We start from the raw sequence: 11,675 nt of genomic DNA on the forward strand, positions 1-11,675 counted from the left end.
GCAACACAATTGTTAAGCAAGATTTCACATGACTGCAATGGACTTACGGCCTTACTTCTGCCAGGGTTGTTAAGCAAGTTCACCTGCGGTCATTAAGTGAGACATCACATGACCACAATTTGTGATTTTACTGCTGGCTTCTCCATTGACTCTTCTTGTTGGAAGCTGGCTGTGAAGCATGCAAATAGCAAACATGTGACTGCGGGATGCTGCAATGGTCATAAATACCCATTGGTTGTGGAACATCTGAATCCCAATCACATGAGCATGGAGATGCTGTTACAGTCATAAGAGCGAGGACTGGTTGTAAAGTTACTTTTTCAGTGCCGTTGTAACTTTGAATGATTGCTAAACAGGGCAGTCATTAAGCGAGGACTACCTGTATTAGAAAAATCTTCCTAATAATAAAATCAATTTGACAGTTTAATCAATTGCCCAGATAGGTGGCAAGCTGTGATTCCTTGGTTGTTTCAAGTGGAGACCTACTGCTATATGTTGGGGATGTTTTAATTTGGATTTCTGCACTGAACAGGGGGATTAAACTCGATGACCTAAATGGCCCTCTTCAACTCTCTATGATACTCATTTACTCTAGAGTTGGTCCTATCAAACACAGTGAAACTGGAAAGTATAAGATTGTGCTGTTGCTACTAAACTTCGTTTCATGATTTATTTATTTATGTCAAGTTATATGGTTGCCCCTCTGTGCAGTGAACAAAATTTAAAATTAAAAAACAAATATATAACAACTGTGTATTGGTTGTTGAACACAGGTTCTGTACCCTTTGTTGGAGGCCATCCCAATTCAATCTTCATCAAAGGATCTTCTCATTTCAAACAAGATGCTAGACTAAACATTCCTTAAATTCCTTCATACTATCATATCAGTCATGATCCTTTTGATCTTATATTTTCTATCATTAGTATATATTTAACATTAAGGCACTAGCTTTCCAATAAGAATGCAACAAGAATCTTGTTAAGAGGTTATAGATATATACGTAGCATTCCCAAAGAAATTAGCTTACTTAATTGTCAAAGGGTGATCACTGTTATAATCGAAATGGGGTGTTAGAAGGCTTCAGATGTCTTTCATTCCCACTAAAAGGTGTTGTATTAAGTATGAGCTATTCGTTGTGGTTTCCAATTTCCTGAAAACATGTTATTCGTAATAATGGGTGGTTAATAAAAATAGAGGAAATATTAAATGTTGGCCTTATATCAATTTGGCTGAAATACCAGCTAAAGACATCCTCTTTGAGTACTTATTTCAATTTCCCACATTCAGGTAGCCCCAGTAGAACAATAAAAGGTCTATGGGAACATGCCTGATGATAGCAGATTTTTTTCCAGACTATGAGCAGCCAAATGACTGAAGATACCATGGATTTTCTTTCTTCCACTTTTTTTTAACATATGAATTTCCAGATGCTCCAATTGTCGAGGCAGTTGCTTTTAAAAATCTATCTATCTATCATCTATCTATCATCTATCCATCCATTCATTCATCCATCCATCCTTAATCTCCAACCATAGCTACTGATACCTGACTTGCTCAGTGCCGTGGTGGAATAAATGTAGCAGCATTCCATGTGCCATGCTTTCAATTACATAATTGTCCCTCATGGATGTTGATGTGATCAATAGTGCAGTGGATGTCACACTATTGGGAAGATATTGGTATCCCTGGTGGCTCCTCCCTCCTTTTCTGCTCCCCTTGTCTCTGTTTGCCTCCCTTCTCTAAAGGATAAGATGACTATTAATCTGGGTGATGATTCTCAGGGGTGCACTAGACAATATATAGAGTTCATATTGTTCTACCCTATTTCCAGTTTTCATTATTCTAATATTGAACAAATAGTGACCCGATCTGCACTGAGACAGGTGGCAGTGCTTGATCCATCCTGTGTCCCAGATGTATCCCAGGGAATTTTCAGTGGCCAAGGGCCATATTTAGGGGCTGATGATTGCAAAATGGTAGGTCAAATTCCCTATGTAGGTGGGGTAGAATTTCAGGGGGAGTTTTGTTTTTTAACTATACTGGTCCCTTTCCTATAATTTTATTTGTTTCCCACTTTAAAATGGTTGGGAAGTGTTTTTAGCCATCATGGCCAGGAAAGTGGGGAGGGGGGTATCCAAGAGGACTTGGAGACCACATGTGATTCTAGAACAGAAGTTGCCCCTTGCCACAGACAGATCACTCCCTGTCCAGTTGAGATTAATCACTGCCAGGGACCTTTGCAGGGCAGAAGGGTAAATTCAGATGGTCCACCCAGGTGCCTTATGGATCTGGATGGATTCCTTAATGTGTTGTATGAACCTAGACCATGTGGTTAGTTTATGGTTTTAAATGTTAAGGAAATCCAGAAAACTGAGTTAATGGAATAAATTATAGCCAAGTTAACCATGGGAAAGTACATAATGTGAACCAAACCTATGTGTTGGGCAGCAACTCCCAGGATCTGCCACCTTGTTACTGTTATATACTCTATTTTTACTGTATATTGTTGTTTTGTTTTTTATGCTGTGAGATGCCCAGAGGTGACTGGAGTCAGGTGGTGTCTAAGTAAAATTAAATAAATAAATTCCCAGCCAGGCTGTGCATTTGCTGACTGGGAATTCTGGGAGATAGAATTCAACATATATGGAGGCCACAGGATTGGGGATGCCTGCATCAATGTAGCAGGGCAGTCTACACATGGGAATTGTGAAGATATCTTCTAAACTATTGATAACAGGCTATAATATAATGCCAATTATAGTCCTCAAGATTATCCTTAACTGAAAGAACAAATACCTCATTGCTTTTGACTCAATAGAGGGGCCATTATTGCAGGATAAACAAATACAGCAAACAGCAGGAGAATAGGACAGTCTTTGGCCAAGAATGGCAGTGATGGAAGTTCTTCAGCCATTGATCTGTGGAATGAAAACTGGGTTGTCACACCTGTGTCTCAAAATTACTCTGTGCAGTATCAGAGAGTTGGCAATTCTAGCACAGTAAATTAGTATTTGTGGCAAAGGCCCTCATATGGCCAAGACAGATAGGCAGAGGAACCATCCGTTCAATCCAAAATCCTTGGGAAATCAGAAACTACAAAGCTGTTGGACGGGGACAACCAACAAGATACATATATTTAAGATTGGAGGATAGACTATATGGTAGAACTTGCATTTCAGCTGAAAAATGGCAAATAGTGAAGTGAGGACACAGAATGTCCCAGCAAAGACTGGACTAGCAGCAGGGGTTAACAAGCTGGAATGGAAAAACTATCCAGTAAGTGAGGTAGAGGAAGTGGGGTCATTTCTACATCAGATAAGATGCAAAAATGTTGCAGTCAGCCTTCAAACTGGGTGGGGTTGATGAGATTCAGGTTTGATCTGGATGCTAGTTGTCTTTCTAGCAATCTTGGCACATTTTGCACGATAGCTTCAATGCCTGCATTGAAACACGTGGGGGAAGATAAGCAGCAGATAACACTGAATAGTTGGAAACAAGCTACTCTTAGATTTCTTCACTGTTTCTGAGAAGACTTTATGGTGAGAGGGCATTCCAAGCCAAATGCACTGTATGTATACCACAATCACTGTCACAACAAAAAGAATTGTTATTAGTCATGGCATAATGCTATTAATAAACCTCAATCCCTTTCTTTTTAAGCCTTTAATTTTTTCCCCCTTAATCTGAGAAGATAGTTTATGCCTACCTTGGTGAGAAGCTAGACACAAAATACTGACTGAAAACAGGAATGGTTCATTCAGGATGGATTAGGGAATCATTCCTGTCTGAAACCAATGTGAAAGCAGAATCTCTGAACCTAGGATCTCTTTGACTGGGTGGCCTGAGGGTCTAATGCCAGTGTTAAATATGAGGCTCTGCCTCAAAGCTCCTGGATTCCATGGATGACCTACATGACTTAAAATGTGTATGTTAGAATAATCCCTAAATAAAGAGCACAAAATATTTTCTTCCCTTTACAATAAAAACAAATGCTATAAATGTAAACAAAGGTAGGGGCTGGCAAAAGATAGATCAGGTCTTAGTGATAACTTTCTTGGTAGTCTGGAGGGGATCAGGAAGGTCTTTAACTACCAGTTGTCTAACAAATAGCAACAATTAAAACGTCTCTTACACACACTTTAGGCACAAACTAGAAATGAACATTTGTGAACTTGGTTGTGAAATCAGTTACAATTTCTTGGCTTGAGTATGTGCTCCTCTTCCTTTCATGGTTAAGTCTACTTGTCTGAGCCACTCTCTTGCACTTGGCTCTGTTGATGACTCAAATTCTACTAAAACAAAATTGGGAATTAAATTTTATTCTTGATTCCAATTTCCTGAAAATTGGTTCTGCTCTCAGTCTAACTAGGTTGGCATTGTACGACTGAATCAGAAGTGGTTTGAATCTGGTATAATTTGACTTCTCTGTGGCCTCCCATCACTTCTCCAGGTATGAATAGGAAATGTTAAGCCAACTGAGCTGGAATAATTATGGCATTTTAGGGTAGTAACTCAGAAAGAAAAGATAAAAGGAAAAATTCTTAAAGAAGGAAATGTGTCAAAACTTAGTAATATGTTATGCAAAATTAAAAATACGGATGACAGAAAACTCTGGAGTTCATTTTAAGAAGAGTCCAAGAGTAGCTAGAATAATGCCTATGATTTCACAGGATGATTCATGGATGTCAAGCATTTCTGCTGTGTTGACATCAGTTACCTTGAAAGAGAGAAATGTAACAATACTCAGGGACATATGACAGACATGTGCCAGAGAAAGGCAACACAGTTTCTGGGCTCATGCTTACTACGAGCCTGAAGACATACTTAATGTCAGGGATACACAATCAGTGTCTCCCAAAAGCTTTGAGAGTCCTGCAAAAAGTTGGAATTTTCAGTATGATTGGTGGGGAAGTATATTCATACATGGAGAGTTATTATCCCAGTTGCATCTAATTAATTCATTAAAATTAGCTAGGTTTTTTTGTCCTGGCCTTGTCCACTTCTTTGTTTTGTTCCCTTCTCCTTTTGCAGTAAGGCTCCTGCCCCAACAGTCAAAGGCAAATGTGGTCCTTGTTCAAAAGAAAGAAAGAAAGAAAGAAAGAAAGAGAGAAAGAAGGAAAGAAAGAAAGACAGGAAGGAAGGAAGGAAGGAAAGAAAGAAGGAAGGAAGGAAGGAAGGAAGGAAGGAAGGAAGGAAGAAAGAAAGAAAGAAAGAAAGAAAGAAAGAAAGAAAGAAAGAAAGAAAGAAAGAAAATGTGTGCTTCTGTGTTTCTCACAGGACCTCAAAGTTTTATAGACAAAGCTTTTAAAGAACCGAGACAGCCACTAAAATGTAGAAATTTCATAATCCCTAATGTATTGCTGAACATTTCACATCAGGATTTATGGGTGAGAGCAACTCTGAATGTAATGCTTCTTCATGAGAAAGCCTCCTAAAATTGATTGGGAATTGAGATGCACTCATACTACACTTGATACTACAAAAGATGCATGGTGTGGCAGATGGCATATTAATATTTTAAATACACAAATCCAATCTGTTTGCTTAAATTAGCTTTGCTCAGCTTGGCACTATTCAGATGCCCTGGACTACAACTTCCATCACCCCCTGGTTACTGTGGCCCCATCAGCTTGCTCTCTGGGTACAATGGAAGTTTAGTCCTACACATCTGGAGTTGGAGAAGTTTGAGTTAAACCTTCATACTCCTAGAAGCACATGTAAAGCCAAAGAGAGAAAACAGATTTTTAGAATAAAAAAGAAAAAAAGGTGTGCTCAGGTGGGCTAAATGCCTCCTTTTGAATTTTTCCTTCCCTCTTTTTCTTCCAGCCAAACTTACTTCTAAAACTACAAATGCTTCAGGAGAAAAGTCAGTTTTAGAAGAAGAACCTCAAGAAGACAAGCCCTGGAGTATTTGGCAACTCTTTCTTGTGCCTTGTGTTTGTATCATTCTGAGACTCTCCCTGTCCCTTTTTTTAAGCATGTGCTTTCTAGCATCATGTGCATCTCAGAATGCCTACAATAAGAGGTATTTTTTTATCTTTTTCTTTTTTTCCCCTTTAGAGGACATCTAAGGACTCCAAAAACTGGAGTGTGCTGAAGGGGTGTTCCTTTATCTGGCTGTTGCCTTATGATGAGACCAAGATAAATCGATGTGCATTTCCACCCTGATGGAACCTCAGTTGGCTTAATCATGACTGTTTGGTTTCTAACCAAATATTTGCTATACTGGGAGCAACTAGCACACTAATATCCTTTGGAGTTATTTTGCAATCCTAAAGATTTCCATATGTACTTTCCAAAGCCATTGGCTAAGCAGTATTCACTTTATTGTTCTCTGGGAAGAACAAAACACACATACACACACACACACAAAACAAGGCACAGTCAATAAAATTCCTAACAAAGACCATTAGTGTTAAAGAAGATAGCAAAAGATAAGACAATAGAAGGAAACCATTAAACTGTTCTCTTCAGTCTCAGAGATGAAATCCCATTGTGCAAGCCAAACTTCCTTGTTGTCATTCCAAAATGTCATAAATACTACAATTTTAAAATGTCAGAAAGAGTACAGTTCAAACACAATTTGAAATGTATGTCAACTCTTCCACCCCTCACTTCCTTTAGATTATGTCCTATTGAGTGACATAACTAGCAGAAAGAATGTTCCAGGGAAAACTGCCTTGGGATATAGTTCAGTCTTAAAACAAAAAGGCATAATCTAAGGCCCAGGTCTCCCAAAATTCTTGGCAATAAAAGTTGATAAATTATAATTTTTAATGTGATGAGGGAATATAAAATGGTGACTGGCGTGCAATTGTATCAATGATAATTCAGTTTAATTAAATATACAACAGTGAAATCAAATTTAGTTTTCATCTTAGCCCCATCCCCTAGTTCTGGAGTGACATGTTTTCCTGAGTCTGGCAAAGGTTGCACATCCCTACCTCAAGGCATTGAATGTGAACCAAAGGAACAACAGGTCTTTGCCACTGTAATAACAAGCTGAAGTTGTATTCTCCCCAATTAGAGAAGTTATTCATGTCATTCACATATAGCCAGAAGCATCTGGAAAGCCCTCCCCCCCCCTTTTTTTTTATGCCTCCCATGGCTTCCTTCTCTGGATATCAATTGTATGATGAAGAACTATTCAACTGCCTGTCCAAAGGGCTGTGTCATTCATAGTTCAGGACGAGCATATGGGGTTGTTGTGGCTACAATCAGATCCACAACTGCCATAACCAAATCACATAACTAGACTGATTGGAATATTTTTTTTTCCTACTGGAATTGAACCCATGTAAGAATTATGCTAGCTATGATTCCCATCTTTATGCTCTAGATTCCATTAACATTTCTCTCTAGTAAGTTATCCCAGATCAAAATGTGTTATTTAGCATTATTGGAGGGTTTTTGGGTTTTTTGTTTAAGAAAAGCCCTGAAATTCAATCTCCAGGATTAGACATTTTTAGCAAATCCAGTACATGCTGAAAAGCAGCAAACTATACTTTCAATCCAAACAGGAAACCCATAGAGCTACGGTACTTAGAATAACCACATTTAAGAAACTTAGCAGACTTCAGCAAATGATTGCTGTTTTCAAATGGCTAGTTTTGCTGCACAAACTCCAGAATGCTGTTTGTATCATGGGGGATGGGAAGCACTATCTTCCTTCAGGGATAATGTTGTCTTGCTCTTGTCCTGCCATTGAGTCACTTGTCCACATTGAATCAGGCACATGACAGCAGATTCCAGCAAATAAGGCAAAACCTGGTGATTAACTGATAAAGGCAAAATAGATGTCAGAATGCAATTTTACAAAGATAAGGCCCAAAAAGGATAGCCCTGATAAAGCAAGGTAATTAAAAGGTTTGTAAGAAAATTTTTCAGATATGAAAGGGCTAAATATAGTGTCAATGGGTTCTCTCAAGGGTCATAAAACTCTATGCATTGTGTATTCAGAAGTCAGTTTATGTCCAGTTCACCTAAAAGATAATGGAAGACTTTCTTTTTAATATACATGCCCAATGACTATAAGGTCAAAGACACAGGATTTAAAATTGGGCATATGGTTAGCATGGATTGAATGAAACTTCAGCACTGTAGCCATTACAGAAGGTTGCAGAGATTGTGGAACAGGATCATCAATAAAGGGATGAATGCTTCCACAATGTTGATATTGTTTCGATTTAAAAATGGAGGTTTCTGGTACCTAATTTTGAAGAGACAGGGTATTTTTTTTCCTTGTTGACTCTTTTAATTAAATGAAGATGTTAGCTGATTAAGCTATAATAAATATTCTGCCCTAAAACACTTCATTTTAGCCAGCTTCTTCGTCTCTAAACAAAACACATCTTATGGATGTAAATAATTTCTATCCACAAAATTATCAATTTATAATTTTAGTGTCTCAGACAGGAATTTCACTAAAGCAGGGGAGTGAGGAAAGAGACACTGAAGAAACTGAATGTGTGTGTGTATAGTATGTGCATGTGCGCGTGCACGTGCGTGTGTATAGAACTACTTCACTAGTGACAAGATTATAATAGGAAGTGCTAAAACTATCTCTCTATACTGTAGAGTGATGTTTATTTATGATCTAACAATCAGAACGCTACCTTTTCCATAGTCTGCTGCACTGATCTTTTATTCTGTCTTATTAGTACAAGATACTGAATTCTAGATTGCGTTAACATGGGCCACAAACTTGGATCACCTTCAAAATTATGTTGCGGACATGTACTACAAATCCTTCTTCTTTTGATGTAAGCTGATTCGTGACTTGCTGTCTTGGATTTAGTGCCACAGACAAATGTCAGAGATCAGCATTACTGGGAAAGTGCCAAGGCCTATGCCTTTAAAAGAAGTCCACTGCTGATTTCTGGGCCCTCTTTCTTATTTTTCATGTTCACCCATCTTTCCAAGTATGTAAGCAAGTACTAAGATAATGGATTGAACCCTCTGCTGGCCATGTAACCTTCAGATAATGTTTATTTACTTTGAATGGGTTTAAATCTGCAGGGCCACATGAACTGCACTGTAGAATACTGAAGGAACTAGTTGAAGATCTGGTTAAATCTTTATGTATTATTTCTGAGAAATCCTATGTAGCTGATGAAACACTAGATGAATGGAGGAGAAAAAATGTTTTCCCTATCTTCAAACAGAGAAGGGGAAATGATCTGGGAAACTATATACCAGTATAGTATGCCGAACAGTACACAGTACTAGTTTGATGTTGACAGTTGGCAAGATTCTAGAGCAGATCATAAAAAGACTGATTTGTAAGCCCCTTAAAAATGTATTCATCAGAAGTCAGCATGAAATTGTCAAGAACAAGTCTTGATAGACTAAATGTATCTTAAGTTATTGCCAGCTGTAACTTTTTTATCAGGTAACTTATTTAGTGAGAGCCAATTTGGTGTAGTGGTTAAGACACCAGGCTAAAAACTGGGAGACTGTGAGTTTTAGTCCTACCACAGGCACAAAACCAACTAGATCACTTTGGGCTATTCTCTCTCAGCCATAGGAAGAAGCAGTGGCAAACCACTTCTGAAAATCTTGCCAAGAAAATTGCAGAGTCTAGTCCAAGCAGTCACCAGGAGTCAATACTGACTTGAAGGCGCACGCAAAAAATCTTCTTTAGTAGATTGTGGAAATGCCATAGACATAATAAATCTTTATTTCAACTGCATGTATAATAAATTGCCCTAGAACAGGGATCCCAAACTCTTCAGCTCATCGACCCCTTCATGAGGTTTCAGAGTCTTCATCGATCCCCAAACATTTATTATATGAAAATAATAAATACCACTTTAACTAAAAGTACTACAAAGAATAATAACAACAATAATGGAGAGTCCCATCAACCCTTGCGGGTCGATATTGAGCACTTTGGAGGAGGCTGCCCTAGAACATTCTGATTACCAGGCTCATATGTGTGGGCTGGAGTAAGTTATCAAATGGGGTGTCACAAGGTTCAGTACTAGGCTCTGTATTCTTCAATATTTGTTAATAACCTGGATGAATGAGTAGAGGGAATGCTGATCAAATCTGTAGGTAAGGCAAAATTGGGTGGAGTACCTAATACCCTAGAATACAGAAGTAAAATTCCAACAATCTTGATAGCTTACAGAAATGGGTTGAAAGTAACAGAATAACTTTAGCAGAGACATTTTAAAAAAAATCTTTGGAAACAAAAATCAAATACATAGTATAGGATCAGGATACTTGGCTTGGTAAAAACACTTGTGAAAAAGATATTGCACTAATACTTAACTGCAAACTAAGTATGGATGATCAGTGTGATAAGGTGGCAAAAAAGGCAAATAAAATTTTAGGCTGCATCAGTACAATTTTCAAGTCATAAGAAGCAATAGTTCCACCTTGTTCTGTGTTGATAAGACTCTACCTTGAGTACTATGTCCAGATCTAGACAGGACAATTATGAAAGAATCAGAGGAGGGGGAAAAGGGTCAGAATGGATTTAAAAACTAAGTCCTAAAAAGAACATCGAGAAGTATGAGAGAAATCTTCAAATACCTGAAAGGATGTCATGCAGAAAAAGCTCATGATCTACCCGCTATCATTCCAAGCTAATTTACAGAAAGGCAGATTCTGACTGAATGTTAGAAAGACTATAGTTTGACAGTGAAACCTACTACCTAGAAAGGTAGGGATCCTCTCTTTAACCAGATGTGTTCAAGAAGGTGCCTGACAGTCATCTCTCATGGATGCTTTAATTTGCATTCTTGTACTGAGCAGGGGGTTGCAGTCAGTGGTCCCTTCAATTCTATGGTTCTTTGATTCTTCTGGACAGTTGTACAGGCTGAAAGAAAGAAGAAAATAAATTCTTAGGCAGCAGAAGGAAACAGGATGGCCTACCAGAGAGTATGGCCTGAGTATTATTTGCCCATAAAATTGATTTGCCAGTGCTTGCATTATATCCAAAATAAATAAATTCCCTACTCGTTTTTTCCTAAAAGCCATGGCATTTTGGAATCTATCTGTACCACATTTCAGTTTTCTGTCATAGGAGTACTATAACAATTTTAATCCCCACCTCCCAGTGAGTGAGGCACTGTATCTGGAACTAATTGTGCTGTCTTTAAACTTGAAAAAGCAGAAAAAATAGCTATAGGCCTGTCAGTCTGGAGAGACTGTTATAACCAATTACTTTGAAAATGGAACATTTTATGAAGAAAGGGGTAGAGGCAAAACCATCAACCCTCATATTGGAATCCCATGAAAAGGAAATCAGCTAAAGAGATACGAAGCAGCAACAGCAAGCAAAAATTTACTGAAATCAGCATTTCAGAGGTTAATAAAACTCTCTAAAGAGGAAGCAGGTTTGTCTCCTTGTCCTGGTCCCACCAGTGGAAAATATTAAAACAATAAAAATAAGAAGCAGTGGAGTGTGTTTTTGTAAAGAAGCAAATTTCCTGCCTGCTGCGGCTCTGATAAATTTCAGTAAGGAATGACAAGAGAAGTTGGAGTGGGGGAAGGTCGAGAGGAGAAAAACGAGACTTCCTGGACAACCAGACAGCCTAGAATTAATTGAGGACATCTTCATCAGCAGAACAGCTGGTACAGCCTAATCAACAGCAAAAAACAGAGCCATAAACTGAACAGGAAGCAAAAAGGTCTGAATCAAACTTTTCAGGATCCAAATGTGCAA

The sequence above is a fragment of the Python bivittatus genome, unplaced genomic scaffold (genome assembly GCF_059951505.1).
Source record: "Python bivittatus isolate LINGU-HERP-01145 unplaced genomic scaffold, Pbiv_v1 ctg000700_np1212, whole genome shotgun sequence".
NCBI classification, from domain to species: Eukaryota; Metazoa; Chordata; class Lepidosauria; order Squamata; family Pythonidae; genus Python; species Python bivittatus.